At 42.5% G+C, this 12394-nt stretch overlaps 1 protein-coding gene across 15 annotated transcripts in view; it reads right to left on the bottom strand.

Moving 5' to 3' along the window:
• The window catches only part of Ptpra (protein tyrosine phosphatase receptor type A), a 157278-nt gene extending 146655 nt beyond the window's left edge, over nucleotides 1–10623 (bottom strand). For all 15 annotated transcript variants that reach the window (XM_021254989.2, XM_021254988.2, XM_087188726.1 and 12 more), the window contains exon 1: nucleotides 10341–10623. The gene's annotated coding sequence lies outside the window, so the exon portion shown is untranslated. The remainder of the gene's footprint in view (nucleotides 1–10340) is intronic.
• Nucleotides 10624–12394: the final 1771 nt, after the last annotated feature.

Genomic DNA, 12394 nt, shown 5'->3' on the forward strand with positions numbered 1-12394 from the left:
AGAGGTAGCAAAACAAACACTGGACATGGATTCTTCCAGTAATGTCACATTCAGGACTCTAAGGAAGGACACCTCTTGAGAGCCGTTAGTTCCCCTTTCCCAGACCAGAACCTCGAAGTGTGTCATCATCCTGTATCTTCAGACCAAGTAACTTTAGATCTCTGAGAAGGTAAAGCTGGCCCCTACAATTGGGTAAGTGACATTACAACCTTGGGAAGAAAAAATATGAGAAATAAAATGAAGTCTATCGAAGCCATAGTTAAGCCAAGTTTAAATTAAATTTAGGATATATGGTTTTCAAATGTTGGTAATTTAGATTGAGCTAACAAAAATCACTAGTCTCAAGAGAACCTGCCTTGCTACATTTGCAGGTTTAATTTCTTAGTATCACAGATTGTTCATTGCTTACGGAGATTCTATGTTAAGGCAGGAACTCTATCCTGTCATGGACTGACTATGCTTGATGGACTACATGAATGCACTTTATACATCTCGGCAAACTCAATTCATTGAGTAAGAGGTTTGGGGAAATCAATCTGTTAACATTAAAGAGTAAAAACTACTGTTCTTATTTCTATACAAAATTACTATGCTTACAAGAACTATAACAAGAGTAAAGGAAAATTTGGTTTTAATTTGCCACTTTAATATAATATTAATTTGAAACAATTTAAAATAATCCTTTCTACAAAAAGCTCCTCTTCAACATTAAAAAAACTCACACATATAACTAAGCTGCTCTACTAGCCACTAGTTGCTCTACAAAAGCTCTCTTCATAGTGAAATCCTTGAAAACTAACTGAATAAGTATGAATGGTTTAAGTAATCTCTCCCACTAATTCCAGGGAAACTAAATTGAAGCCACTTACACTCCCACCCAAAGATAAGAAGGATACATTTAGCACTTGCTTAGTTTGCACAAGGCTTTGGGTTCAATCCCTAGCATAGGAAGGGAAAAAAGCACATCTCAATGTGCTGTGACACTCAACCCTCTTGATAAACAAACTCTCATACACTCCTTTATTGTTACATGGTAGTTCAAACTTTAGTAACTCTTATACAAGTATCTAATGTGGAAGGTTGCACAAGTATTGTTCATGTTTTGGAAAGGGGAATGTAGGGGCCCAGGATTTAGCTCAATAGTGCTGTGCCTGCCTTGCAAGCACCAGGTTCTCAGTTCGATTCCCAGTACCAAAAAAGAAAAATTGTCTTAAGGTTTGCCAGGGATGTAGCTCAGTAGCGCCCACACCTGCCTGGCAAAGTCAAAGTCCTGAGTTTGATTCCTGGTACAAGAAAAAAGAAGGGGGGGGGGTGGAATGTGGAAGATGGGAAGCCCTTTTACTATGTATTTTGCTATTACTTATATATATTTTTTAATATATGCAAATATTAATTATTCAAATATATGCATAATTAAAGTAAAACAATTTTTAAATACAAACACTAACTATAAAATATATCAAAACTATGTTTTTTTCTTTTTCTGAAATGCTCTTCACCCTAGTTACTCCACAACTGAGAATCGGTGTCTTAGAGGTTCAGCACTATGCCAGTGGCACCACTGCTACCTAGGCATGAACTATAGGAAGAAAAGGATCTTCTATTACTACCACCAACAAAATCCTAGCAAAATCCTAGGCCAGGCACAATTTCCTTGGGTCTCTTCTGTTTCTGACCTGTGCGGGTTTTCTGTTTTTGAAGCGCTGGGGATCAAACTCAAGACCCTTTGCCCTGTGAGCGTTTTAACCTCGAGAACTTGGAAGATCCTTTGTAGCTAACAACTCGGGGTGGAGAAAGAAAGAACCACAAGCTAGAAGTCACTGTGAACTCAGTCCCTGCTAACAAAGTGGGGAAGCCCAGGTGGGAAGCAAGGACCACTATAGAGGGCAGTGGTCTCTTAGTGCACAGGTAAAAGCACTGACTTAGGGATCAGCCTCATTCCCCACAAGATGGGAGACACATCAGTGGAGATACAGAAAGGAGAGCAGAAGTACCTGGGTTAAAGATTAGGCCTCTTGGTTTTTTTATGTTGTTGTTGTTGTTTTGATGTTTTTTGTTTGGGTTTTTTGCACTGAGCTACATTCAGAGCCTTTTTTTTTTTTTTTGAGTCAGGGTCTCTTAAATCACTAAATTGCCCAGGCTGGCCTTGAACTTGTGATCCTCCTGCTGGGATTATAAGTATGAGCTACCAACCCTAACTCGCTTAGTTGTTTTAAAACAGCAGAAATTCTGAAACTATCCCATCCTATTCTGGTATCTAAGGCATTGTATTAAGCCATTTATCAACCAACATTTGAAAACTAATTGTTTGTTAAGCTATTTGTCAATCAATATTTGAAAACCACCTGCACAATTCACAACACTAGGGTTTCAAAGTCTTCCTACACAAAGAAGCTCCGTTCACCCACCATCATCTCCTAAAAAGCCAAACATCTGGTACCCTATTAACGTAGCTAATGCCCAAATTATACTTGTCCATGTAGCCCCATCCTCATCCCCACTTCTCCCACACTAAACCAGTCCAGGAATACCACCATCACTAGCCAAATTTGCTCTAACAATCACCAAACAAGTCTTCGTGCCCTGCTCACTTCACTCCCCATAGTAGACAATCAAACCTTTTGACTACTTACCTAATGACAAAGAGTATATATCTCCAACAAACTTTCACCTCTAACTATGTCACAGGTACAAATAAATGTATAAATATTACAAAACACTCACTTCAAATGAAATAAAAAAGATCATAATAATAGTACTGCTATTACTAAAATATTGATGTAAAACTCCTTTTAAATGGGGCATGGTGTTATCCTAGCACTGTGGTGGATTCAAACCCAGCCTGGGCAACTGGGCAACTTGGCAACTTAGGGAGATCTTGGCTAAAAAAAAAGGGCTGGGGATGTACAGGGCAAAGGTCCTGGGTTCAATCCCCAGTGTCAAAAAAATAATTATTTTGCTGTGGGGCCGGGGATTTAGCTCAGTGGGACCGCACCTGCATTGCAAGCACAAGGTCTTGAGTTTGATCCCCGATACCAAAAAAAAAATTATTTTGCTGTGATCTGTGTGATTAAATATTTCTATCTTCGAAAAATCTCATTTTAATATTTTGTAATAGGATAGTCTCAAAGTCTAATTTTAAATCAATATCTAATTTCAATGGTTATCACTGCCAAAAACAGACATGGACCCACACACATTGCAAAATTTGTTCTAATTTTTGTTTTTGGTACCAGGGATCGAACTCAGGACCTTGCTTTTGAGGCAGGCGGTAGCACCACTGTGCTAAATCCCCAGCCCTGTTCTAAATTTTTTTTTTTTTTTGAGGTACTGGGGAGAGAACCTAGAGCCTCACACTGAAATACGTTTCCAGCACTTTAGTTCATCTATTCATTCACTCATTTATTTATTTATTTATTCAGAGATGGGGTCTTGCAATGTTGCCTGGGCTGATCTTTAAAGTCACAATCCTCCTGCCTCATCCTCCCAAGTACCTGGGATTAAAGGTGCACACCACTACTCATGTTCTAATATTACTTGTTAATAAGTTCAGCAATATTTTCTATACATCTTCCAACGATATCTGAAAAATGTATTTTGGTTTCTTGATATATTATTTTTCATGTGTTATATTAGTCCTTCTTGTTGGCTTAAGTGATCATGGAAGGTGGGGGAAGAACCTGTCAGGGGTACATGCCTTTTTGTCTTTTATAAGAACAAGAAACCTCAAGGGCTGGGGATTTAGCTCAGTGGTTCTGCCGCCTTCCTCACAAGTGCAAGGACCCAAGTTCAACCCCCAGTACCGAAAAAAAAAACAAAAACAAGAAACCTCAAAATACAAACTTTAATCATCAACACTAGTAAACTGTGTACAAACATCTGACTGAATAGTGTATAACTTTAAGCATTATTGAAAAAATTGGTAGAGACCGGGTATGTGGCTCAGTGTAGAGCACACGGCATGAGGCCCTGGGTTCAATCCCTAACATCTCAAGGAAGAAAAACAGTAAAGTTCTCTTTATATTCCAGATGATTAGTTTTCATATGTCTTGGTACTCGTGATAGCCTCATATTTTATTATTTACTATCTCAAGGTTCTACATACTTTTGTTTGTTTTTTGAGACAAGGTCTCACTATGTAGTCCAGGCTGGCATTGAACTCACTCCTGCCTCAGCTTCCAAGTGCTGAGATTATTGGCATCCACCATACCATGCTCAACTACATACTCTTAAAGCAAGATTCTGATTAATGAGATCACAAGTTCAAGGCTAGCCTGGGCAATTTTTGCAAGACTGTCTCAAAAAAAATTTTTTTTTAATTTAAAAAGGGGCTGAGGATATAGCTGAGTACAAAGGCCCTGGGTTCAACTGCGAGTATAGGAGAAAAAAGAAAAGGATGTTTAAGTCTGTATTTCATATAAGCTTCTTCATTCTTTTTAATAAGAAAGCTAATTTATTTAATCTGATTTAATTGTAAGGCAAGAGGTGAACTATAACAAAAGTAAGACAAGAATTAGCTCTGCCGTTTTGTTTGCATGTGCTTATCAGTTATCTCTTTAATCACTGGTTACTTTGCAGGTTCATTTCATAAAGGTTAATTTAATGAAAACTGGATAATATAAACTATTAGCAGTATACTGCAATCCACTGAAAGCAAACAGAAGAATATGATTCAGAACTGCCACTCTTCCTTTAGGACACCCAAAGTTCTTTACTTAACACATTAACACTGTGTGACTTAAACATTCAAGAAGATGCCAGTGACAATCCTTAAAGAATTTTATCTTACTTTTTAGATAAAAACAATTAAAAGTTCTAAATTTTGTTTCAACATGGCAGCGAACTATCTTATGTTTCATTTTGAAAACTACTGCTTTCTATAGCAGCCATAGTGAACTTTTACAATTACAAGTCAGATCATTTCAATCTCCTGCTTAATAATCCTTTAATAATTAGCTCTGCCTTCAACATAAAGTCCAATATCTGTGCATATACTGGACCCTCAAGTGTGGCCTCTACCTTTCTCTAGTCCAGTGGTTCTCAGCCTTGACTACACATTAGAAAAACTGGAAGACCAGGCATGACAGCACAAGCCTGTATTCCTAGACCTATAATTCCAGCTACTCAGGAGGCTGAGGCAGGAGGACTGCAAATTCAAGGCCAGCCTAGGCAATTTAGTAAGACCCTGTCTCAAAATAAAAAGGGCTGAGGATGTAGTTCAACTCTCCCTGGGTTCAAGCTCCAATACTGGAAAAAAAATCACCTGGGGAGTTAACATACATTCTCAGGCCCTACTGAAGACCAATTAAATCAAAATGCTTGGGGGTAGGGTATTTGCAATCTTGATTTTTCTAAGTTGCCTAGGTGAATTTAAAGTGTACAGGGCAGTCCGTCACTGCTACTTCCTGCTCACCAAGGTCAACTAGCTTCAGGTGCTCACCAATCTTTCAATTAGGCTTTTCTCCACCAAGTGCAAGCCACCCACCAATAGCAGCTGCCTCACCCAGGGGGCTGATTAGTAATGTAGACTTCCAAGTCCCATCCCAGACCTACTGAATCAGAATTTGGCATTTCAGCAAGATTCCCAGATGGTTCATGTGCACATTCAAGTTAGAGAAGCACTGCCCTGAGCTTCCAAATCTTTTCCCAGTTCAGGGCCTTTGAAAATCCTGTTTAATTGCTGGACTTTTCTGGCACTCCCAAGACACCCTATCCTTTGCCTTTGATCACATCCATCACATCTGTAATTACCATACAGTGATTAATGTCTGTCGACTGTACTAACCTGTAAGTACCATGAGGATAGACATCACATCCTTGTTACTCTTGCGTACCTCTTGCTCCTAGAACACTGTCTGGTACGTTCAATTGGACAGTATCTAGTCTTGTATTTTATACCGATATGATCCTATTCTAAACTTCCACAGTATTTGTCTTATTAACCATGTCTTTCTTCAACCATAAGCTGCATTTAGCTACATAAATCTTAATATGATATACATCATAGCACTGTACTTACTGCAAAATCTAAATAAGCAACTGGTCTTTTCCTAAAGAAATGTAAATTAAACTTAACTCAGTACCATGAAATTTCTTTTAAATTAATAAAATAATCAAATTTAGGTTTTATTTGTGATAGCACTGGCTGGGGAAACATGACTACATAAATTGCTGATGGTTTTGTAAACTCATTCAACCTTTACACATAGCAATTCAGCACTAAACTAATCCTCTGACTCTGTGAGTTCACTTGAGGAGTAAGGGTCCAAGAAAATAATCCAGAAGAAAGAAGTTTTGGATAACTGGAGATGTGGCTCAATGACAAAGTGCTTGGCTCACACTAGGTTCAATCACTGCCACAGCAAAGATAAAAACAAAAACACAATTTGAACAAGGATGCTCAAATTTATAAAAGGAGTGCTTACAGATGTAAAAAGAATTTTTAAAAACTATGCAAACTATAGCTATGATGCATGGAATACTGTACTGTGACTTAAAACAACAAAGATACATAAATGAATAAGTATACTCTATGCGCTTCAAAAATTCAGAAATCAGGGTGAGGATGTAGCTCAGTGGCACTGTGCCTGCCTGGCAAGCGAGAGGTCGAGTTCGATCCCTGGTACTGGGGGAAAAAAAAAAAGAAAAGAAAAAAGCAATTCAAAAATCATATTCTGGCTGGGGATTTAGCTCAGTGGCACCGCACCTGCCTTGCGAGCGCAAGGTTGTAAGTTCAATCCCCAGTGGGGGGAGAAAAAAAAAAGTCAGAGAAAAATCATATTCTGTATGTACTGACTGAAACTATTAAAAACAATGTCCCTACACAAATAGATGTGAGTTTAGTTAATTCATAAATGTAGTTTTATATTTACTACATTTAGTAAATATAGTTTTACATTTAATGGATTCTCTTTTCAATAGAAAATATATCACAATAAATTTTAATGTTGAGTTGTTATCACACATAAATATGTCAGATTTATTAAGTTTTGTTACATTGTTATTTTTATGGCACTTAGATTCGCTAAAAAATAAAAAACAAAAAACATTTCTTCAAACAGGGTGTGGTAGCACAGGCTTGTAATCCCAGCACTCTGGGAGCTGAAGCAGGAGGATCTTAAAAGTTTGAGCCGAGCCTGGGCAGTATGGTGATTTAGCAGAACCCTTTCTCAAAAGGGGGTTGGTGGAGGTGAGAACTGAGGGTGTAGCTCATTGTGAAGGCCCTAGTGGGTTCAATTCCAGTACTAAAAAAAATTCTTCAGCTTTGGCATTTAGAAACCTTCATTAGTTATCGCACTAGAAGCAAAAAGATTCTATATTTGGCTGGTTTCCGGCTTATAACTCGAACTTGCATCTCATTTTGTCCACATGAAGCTGAAGAAAAATAATGCCACAATATTTACAAATTGATACTGAGTGCCTCCAAGAAAGGTACTGGGCAAATACAAGTATCAGAGCTGTAAAAAAAAAAAAAAAAACTACCAACACCCAACAGTGATCTTCTTGTAGAAGTCATTTTAATTCTTCTGAGCCTCTGTAAACTGAAATAGGCTAAAATCACATGGTAATAGAAGGAGGGTGATTGGGGAGAGAAAAGTAGGCATATGAAAAAGCATCCCGGAAGATCCTGCTGGATGTACTGGTAAAGATCCATTGGGCACACTCACATTTTGGGGAAGAGTACAAATTGTTACAATTATCTCATGGGGTGGTAATTTGGTTTTATGCCTAAAAACAAAAATATACATATACACATCCTTTGGCCCAATAGTTCCACTCTAAAAATTCATTGTTCTGATAACTTTACACAAGAGCACATAACAAAGTATGTATAAGAACATTCACTATATTGCTGTAAGAGGAAAATCTAGAAATATGTTTAACCTCTAGTTACAAATATATTCAAATATACACCTTATTCACTGTATAGCCATACAATGAAAAAATGTCAATATTAAGAATGAACAACTCTTTTAAGTACTAATATACAATGATTTCCTAAATACATTAAGAGAGTAAGGTGTTACTGGTGTGTACCACAATGGGAGGAGTATAGATAGGTAGGTAGACACATGTTTATAAAGGAACAATGTCTAAACAAGGTCACAGAAGCCAGAAATTTCACCCTTCTCTGGAGAGTAGGTTAGCAGATAGGACACCTGGGAGAGATTTTTATTTTTAAGTCCTTTTGTACTGCTGAAATTTTTCTCTCATATCCATTAATTATCTTTTCCCAGAACTGAGCAAGATTATGTCTTCCCCTGGATCTAAGAGGATGTGATTCTACCTCTGTGGGGTGTGGCCATGTCTGCTCTTTCCTAGGCATGCTGTCCACCTCACACAAAGTTCTATGGTATCCTTCAGGACCCAAAGCCCCAGTCCCAGGAAAGCTTTCCCAGACCACCAAGAGAGGAAATGTCCCCTGCCCAGACTGGCAGAGGCTTGGGAGACAGACTCTGCCAGGATTCAAATCCTGAATATTTCCTCATCTGCCCACCATATGGGCAGTTTCCAGCACTGCAGAGTAGAAATAAGCTCCTATGTAATATTGAAATTAAAAGTGGAAATTCATGTAAAACATTTATTACACAGCCTGTTACTGGCAAATAAAAGACAACAGCAATTATTACACTCTAGTAGCACCTGTGATGTAATTATTTCTATCCATCTGTCCTGTGTTAATCTGTGAGGTCCTCACTTTCATTTTATATTTCAAGCACTTTGCCTAGCAAATAGAAGGCACATGAATACTCGTATAATTAGGTCAGAGGATTGCTTTTCTGGTTTGGTATTTCATGCACATTCTGGGTAAATGGCTAAAACATACCCAGTGAACAGCCTTTTAGACTCCACCATGCCTTACAGTAGTACATATAAGTTTGGCCACTTTGGGCAAAGGTGAAAAGTGACTGAGGGGCTCTTGGCCTTTCAGGGACAGTCAAGCAGATTAGAAGCCAGTGGAACATAAGAACTGCCTGTTCCCACCTGGTGATTACTTATGGGGGCTGGGTGGAATGGACATGGGAAGATGGGAATCAGAGGTACTAAAAGTTTTGGGCATGCTGTAAAGCAGGCCTTCAGGAAACGCTTGTGGAAAATTCTTTTGGAAAAGTGATAAGGATCTATAAGATAATTGTGAAGAATTCTCCCAGCAAGGAAAGGTGAACGAGATGCATATCTTGCCCTTGAGAAACTTCTAAAGCGAGAAGAGCTTTAACAGAAGACATGGAGCTTGACAGGTACAGATGGGAAGAAAGAGGATCACAGAAAGCAAAAATGTCCAGCAGATGAAAACTAAAAGATTAGGCCAAAAGAGTAAGCTGAGGTAAGACTGTCAAAAGCCTTGTTTATCACTTGATAAGGCATTTTGAGCTTCATTCATCTCATGGGAAAAAGACAGCAGGAAAGCGAGGGAGTTTCTAAGTAAGTAAGTGACAGCATCAGATCTGTGTTTTTGAAAGGAGTGGCCAGGCAGAAATACGTTTGCCCTTTCCTAGTCAGCCCTCCTCTCTCCCACCATCTTCTAGTTCTCTGCCTGCCTCAATAGCTAGCAGGTGCCAAGTGAAGTGATCTCTGGGGAGATGTGACTGTTTTAAAGCAGGAATCCCTACCGGAGGTAAGGCACTATGAAGCTATTCACCTGCCTAGGAGGATTTTGAGCATTCTTCTTTTCTTGTCTTACAGATATAATCACAAACACACACACACCCCTCAACATTAGGCTCAGCTTTGCCATTACAATTTTTTTTATTTTCAGGAAATACAATTAGGTATTCATTTTCAAAACATTAAAAAGAATTAAAAATCTTTTATTTACCGAAAATAAAAAGGGAGGGGATCTGCTTTCCTAAGTGGCTCATTTTAAATTCTAGGCAGCTCTAATCCCCTATTTCCCTTCTTAGGCATCCTCAACAGTTGGGAGTGGGCGGCAAAAAGAGGAGCCTGGAAGGTGTGGGGGGCGGGGGTCTTCAATTGAAAGAAAAGTTGGTCACAGCAAGAGCAAATTTTCTCCTGCCAGTTTTCTTCTTCCCTCCCATTAAATGGACCTAAGCAAATGCTGTTCTCGCGGTTCCAAGTTTCTTCTTTCAGAATGAACTACGGCAGCGCCCTGGCCCAGCCCCAGGCGGACGCACGCGAAGTTCCTGGGCAGTCCCAAGGGGTCGGAGCTCCGTCTGGAACGTTTCCGGGGACCCCTCACACCCAACCCGCGCAAGGATGGGGAACCCGACTGCAAGAGCTCGAAAGATTCCACCTGGATAACAGGGACCCGGGGGGCGCTCCCACCCAGAGTTCCCCCCCTTCCGGAGCCCATCCGGGAGGCGCCGGCCCAAAACACTCACCCTGTCCAGCACTGGGCGGGACTGCTGGGGACTCGAACGGCGGCTCCGCCTCGGTTCCGCAGCAGCTTCTCGGCCAGCCACTCGCCCTCAGGGCCGCCGCCCGGCCCGCGGCTCAGAGCCCCGCAGCGGCGGCGGCGGCCTCGCCTTCATGGCGAGGGGAGGCGGCTCCGGTGTTTGCTGGGCGAGCGGCGGCGATGGCGCCGTTGGCCCAGGGTCCGAGGTTGATCGCGCGCGCGCGCGCGTCCCTGTCAGCGCCGCACTCTCCGCAGCCTCGCTCCGCAGGACTCGGCTGTAAGGAGCATCCTCATTGGCTGTTCAGAGGCGGGCGTTGGTTGGTTGACACCGACCGGGAGTCTTCGGTCCTCGCCGGCCCCGCCCTTGTGCGCCTCCCGGGGCTCCTTAACCTGCTCCAAGATCAGAGTGGGGTTGCGCCTTCCAGCCGATGAAAAGTGGCCCCACTCAGCGGCCCAGTCCTCCTAGAACCTGGACTTCAGAATCGCAGGCTGCCAATGCACCAAAATCTTCTGCCCCTCTGCAGTCCCAGGCCCCTGGACGGAGGCCTTTTCCCCAATTTATAGATATAGAAACTGAGGCCAGACACAGCCACACCAGGGCGGCCTGAATGACATCTTTCCACTCCCATCTAAATGTGATCCATTCGGCCTCTTTCCCATCTTCCCACTCCCCATTTGCTCCAAAGTAAAGGAAGAAGGATCTCACTGAGGGGAGAGAGGGACCTACCAAGTCCCTAGAATGGGCCTGACTTCTTGGGTGCCATCTTACACCAAGCCAGCCCACGCCGTCCCTGCCCAAGATGCTCCCTCCGCTTTCCAGATGTGGACCCTGGGCCTGCCTCGCCATAGCTGGGTGGAAGTGCAATATGTGGTGATCTGCAGTGGGCTGGGCTGCCTTTTGCGATAGGCTTGACTGGAAGGAGACCGTCAAACCGCAGAGACCCAGAAGTGCGTCCCGCAGGGGCCAGGGACGCGGCGCGGGGTCCTTTACGGAGGGCTGGGCACCGCGTCGCTTGTGTGGTGCCCCGAAGTCATCTGTCCGTGCGTCTGGAGGCAGTGGGTCTCAGAATGACTTTTTTCTGCGGAAAAAAAAAGTCAATTTACACTGTCATAGTGGGTGGCAAGTGACACACTGCAGGTGTGGTCCCCAGGGAGATACTTCGGATGCTCGGTGATCAGCGCAGGCCGAGCGGTCAGGCCACTGCAGCCGAGACAGAGTGCACAGCGGCAGGCAGGCGAGTTGCAGAGGACCCTTCATCCTACACCCCGTGTCTCCGGTGCCCAGGGTAGGCCAGGGGTAGCGGTAAACCTCTGGCTGGCAGTCCGGCGCTCCCCAATCCCACCTTCTCCATCGGATCTGTGACCAAAGGTAACTCTTCTTGGCGGGGCAGGTGCAATGGGAACATCTCGGGGAAGCTTACACCAGCTGCTGCTTCCTCAGGCTGATGCCCCTACCATCTCCAGTCCCCATCACCGCCTGCTGTTGAGGAGCCAATTTAGCATTCTATGCACCGCCGCCCCTCCTCTGCCCCCGTGTTTGTAGAGTTACTATATGCTGACCAGCCACAGCCTGGGAATACCGGTTTCGGCAGGTCTTCCCACAAACCATGCTCTCTTTGGCAATAAGTCCCTACTTGTGTAGGAGTTGTTACTTTCAATCCCCGTGGGTAGGGCCAGCACACAGGTGTCAGTGAGACAGCAGGGAGACTCAAGGTGTTTCTGCCCCTAGGCACTCCAGCCCAAAGGCCCAGAGACCACTGCCCAGTTTCGTACACATCAGACTTCTGGAGCAGCCAGTCAGGGTCACACTTCCTGGGAAGTCCAAACCCAATCTATCTGGAATAAAAATGCACAGCCAACAGGAAAGTGTGAAGCCAGAACTTGTAATGGAGCTCAAAGTGTGGAAAAAAAACAAACAACAAAAAAAAACCCCAAACCTGAAAAATAACCTGAGTGCAGAAGAACCTTGAGCAGTATGAGGGCAGTAACCACACCAGCTTAGTTTTACCTTATCTATGTCTAATGTCTAACCTACATTGT

Source organism: Heterocephalus glaber, unplaced genomic scaffold (assembly GCF_053883595.1).
Source record: "Heterocephalus glaber isolate CG9 unplaced genomic scaffold, H.glaber_assembly_v1.0 deba00001532, whole genome shotgun sequence".
Lineage (NCBI taxonomy): Eukaryota > Metazoa > Chordata > Mammalia > Rodentia > Bathyergidae > Heterocephalus > Heterocephalus glaber.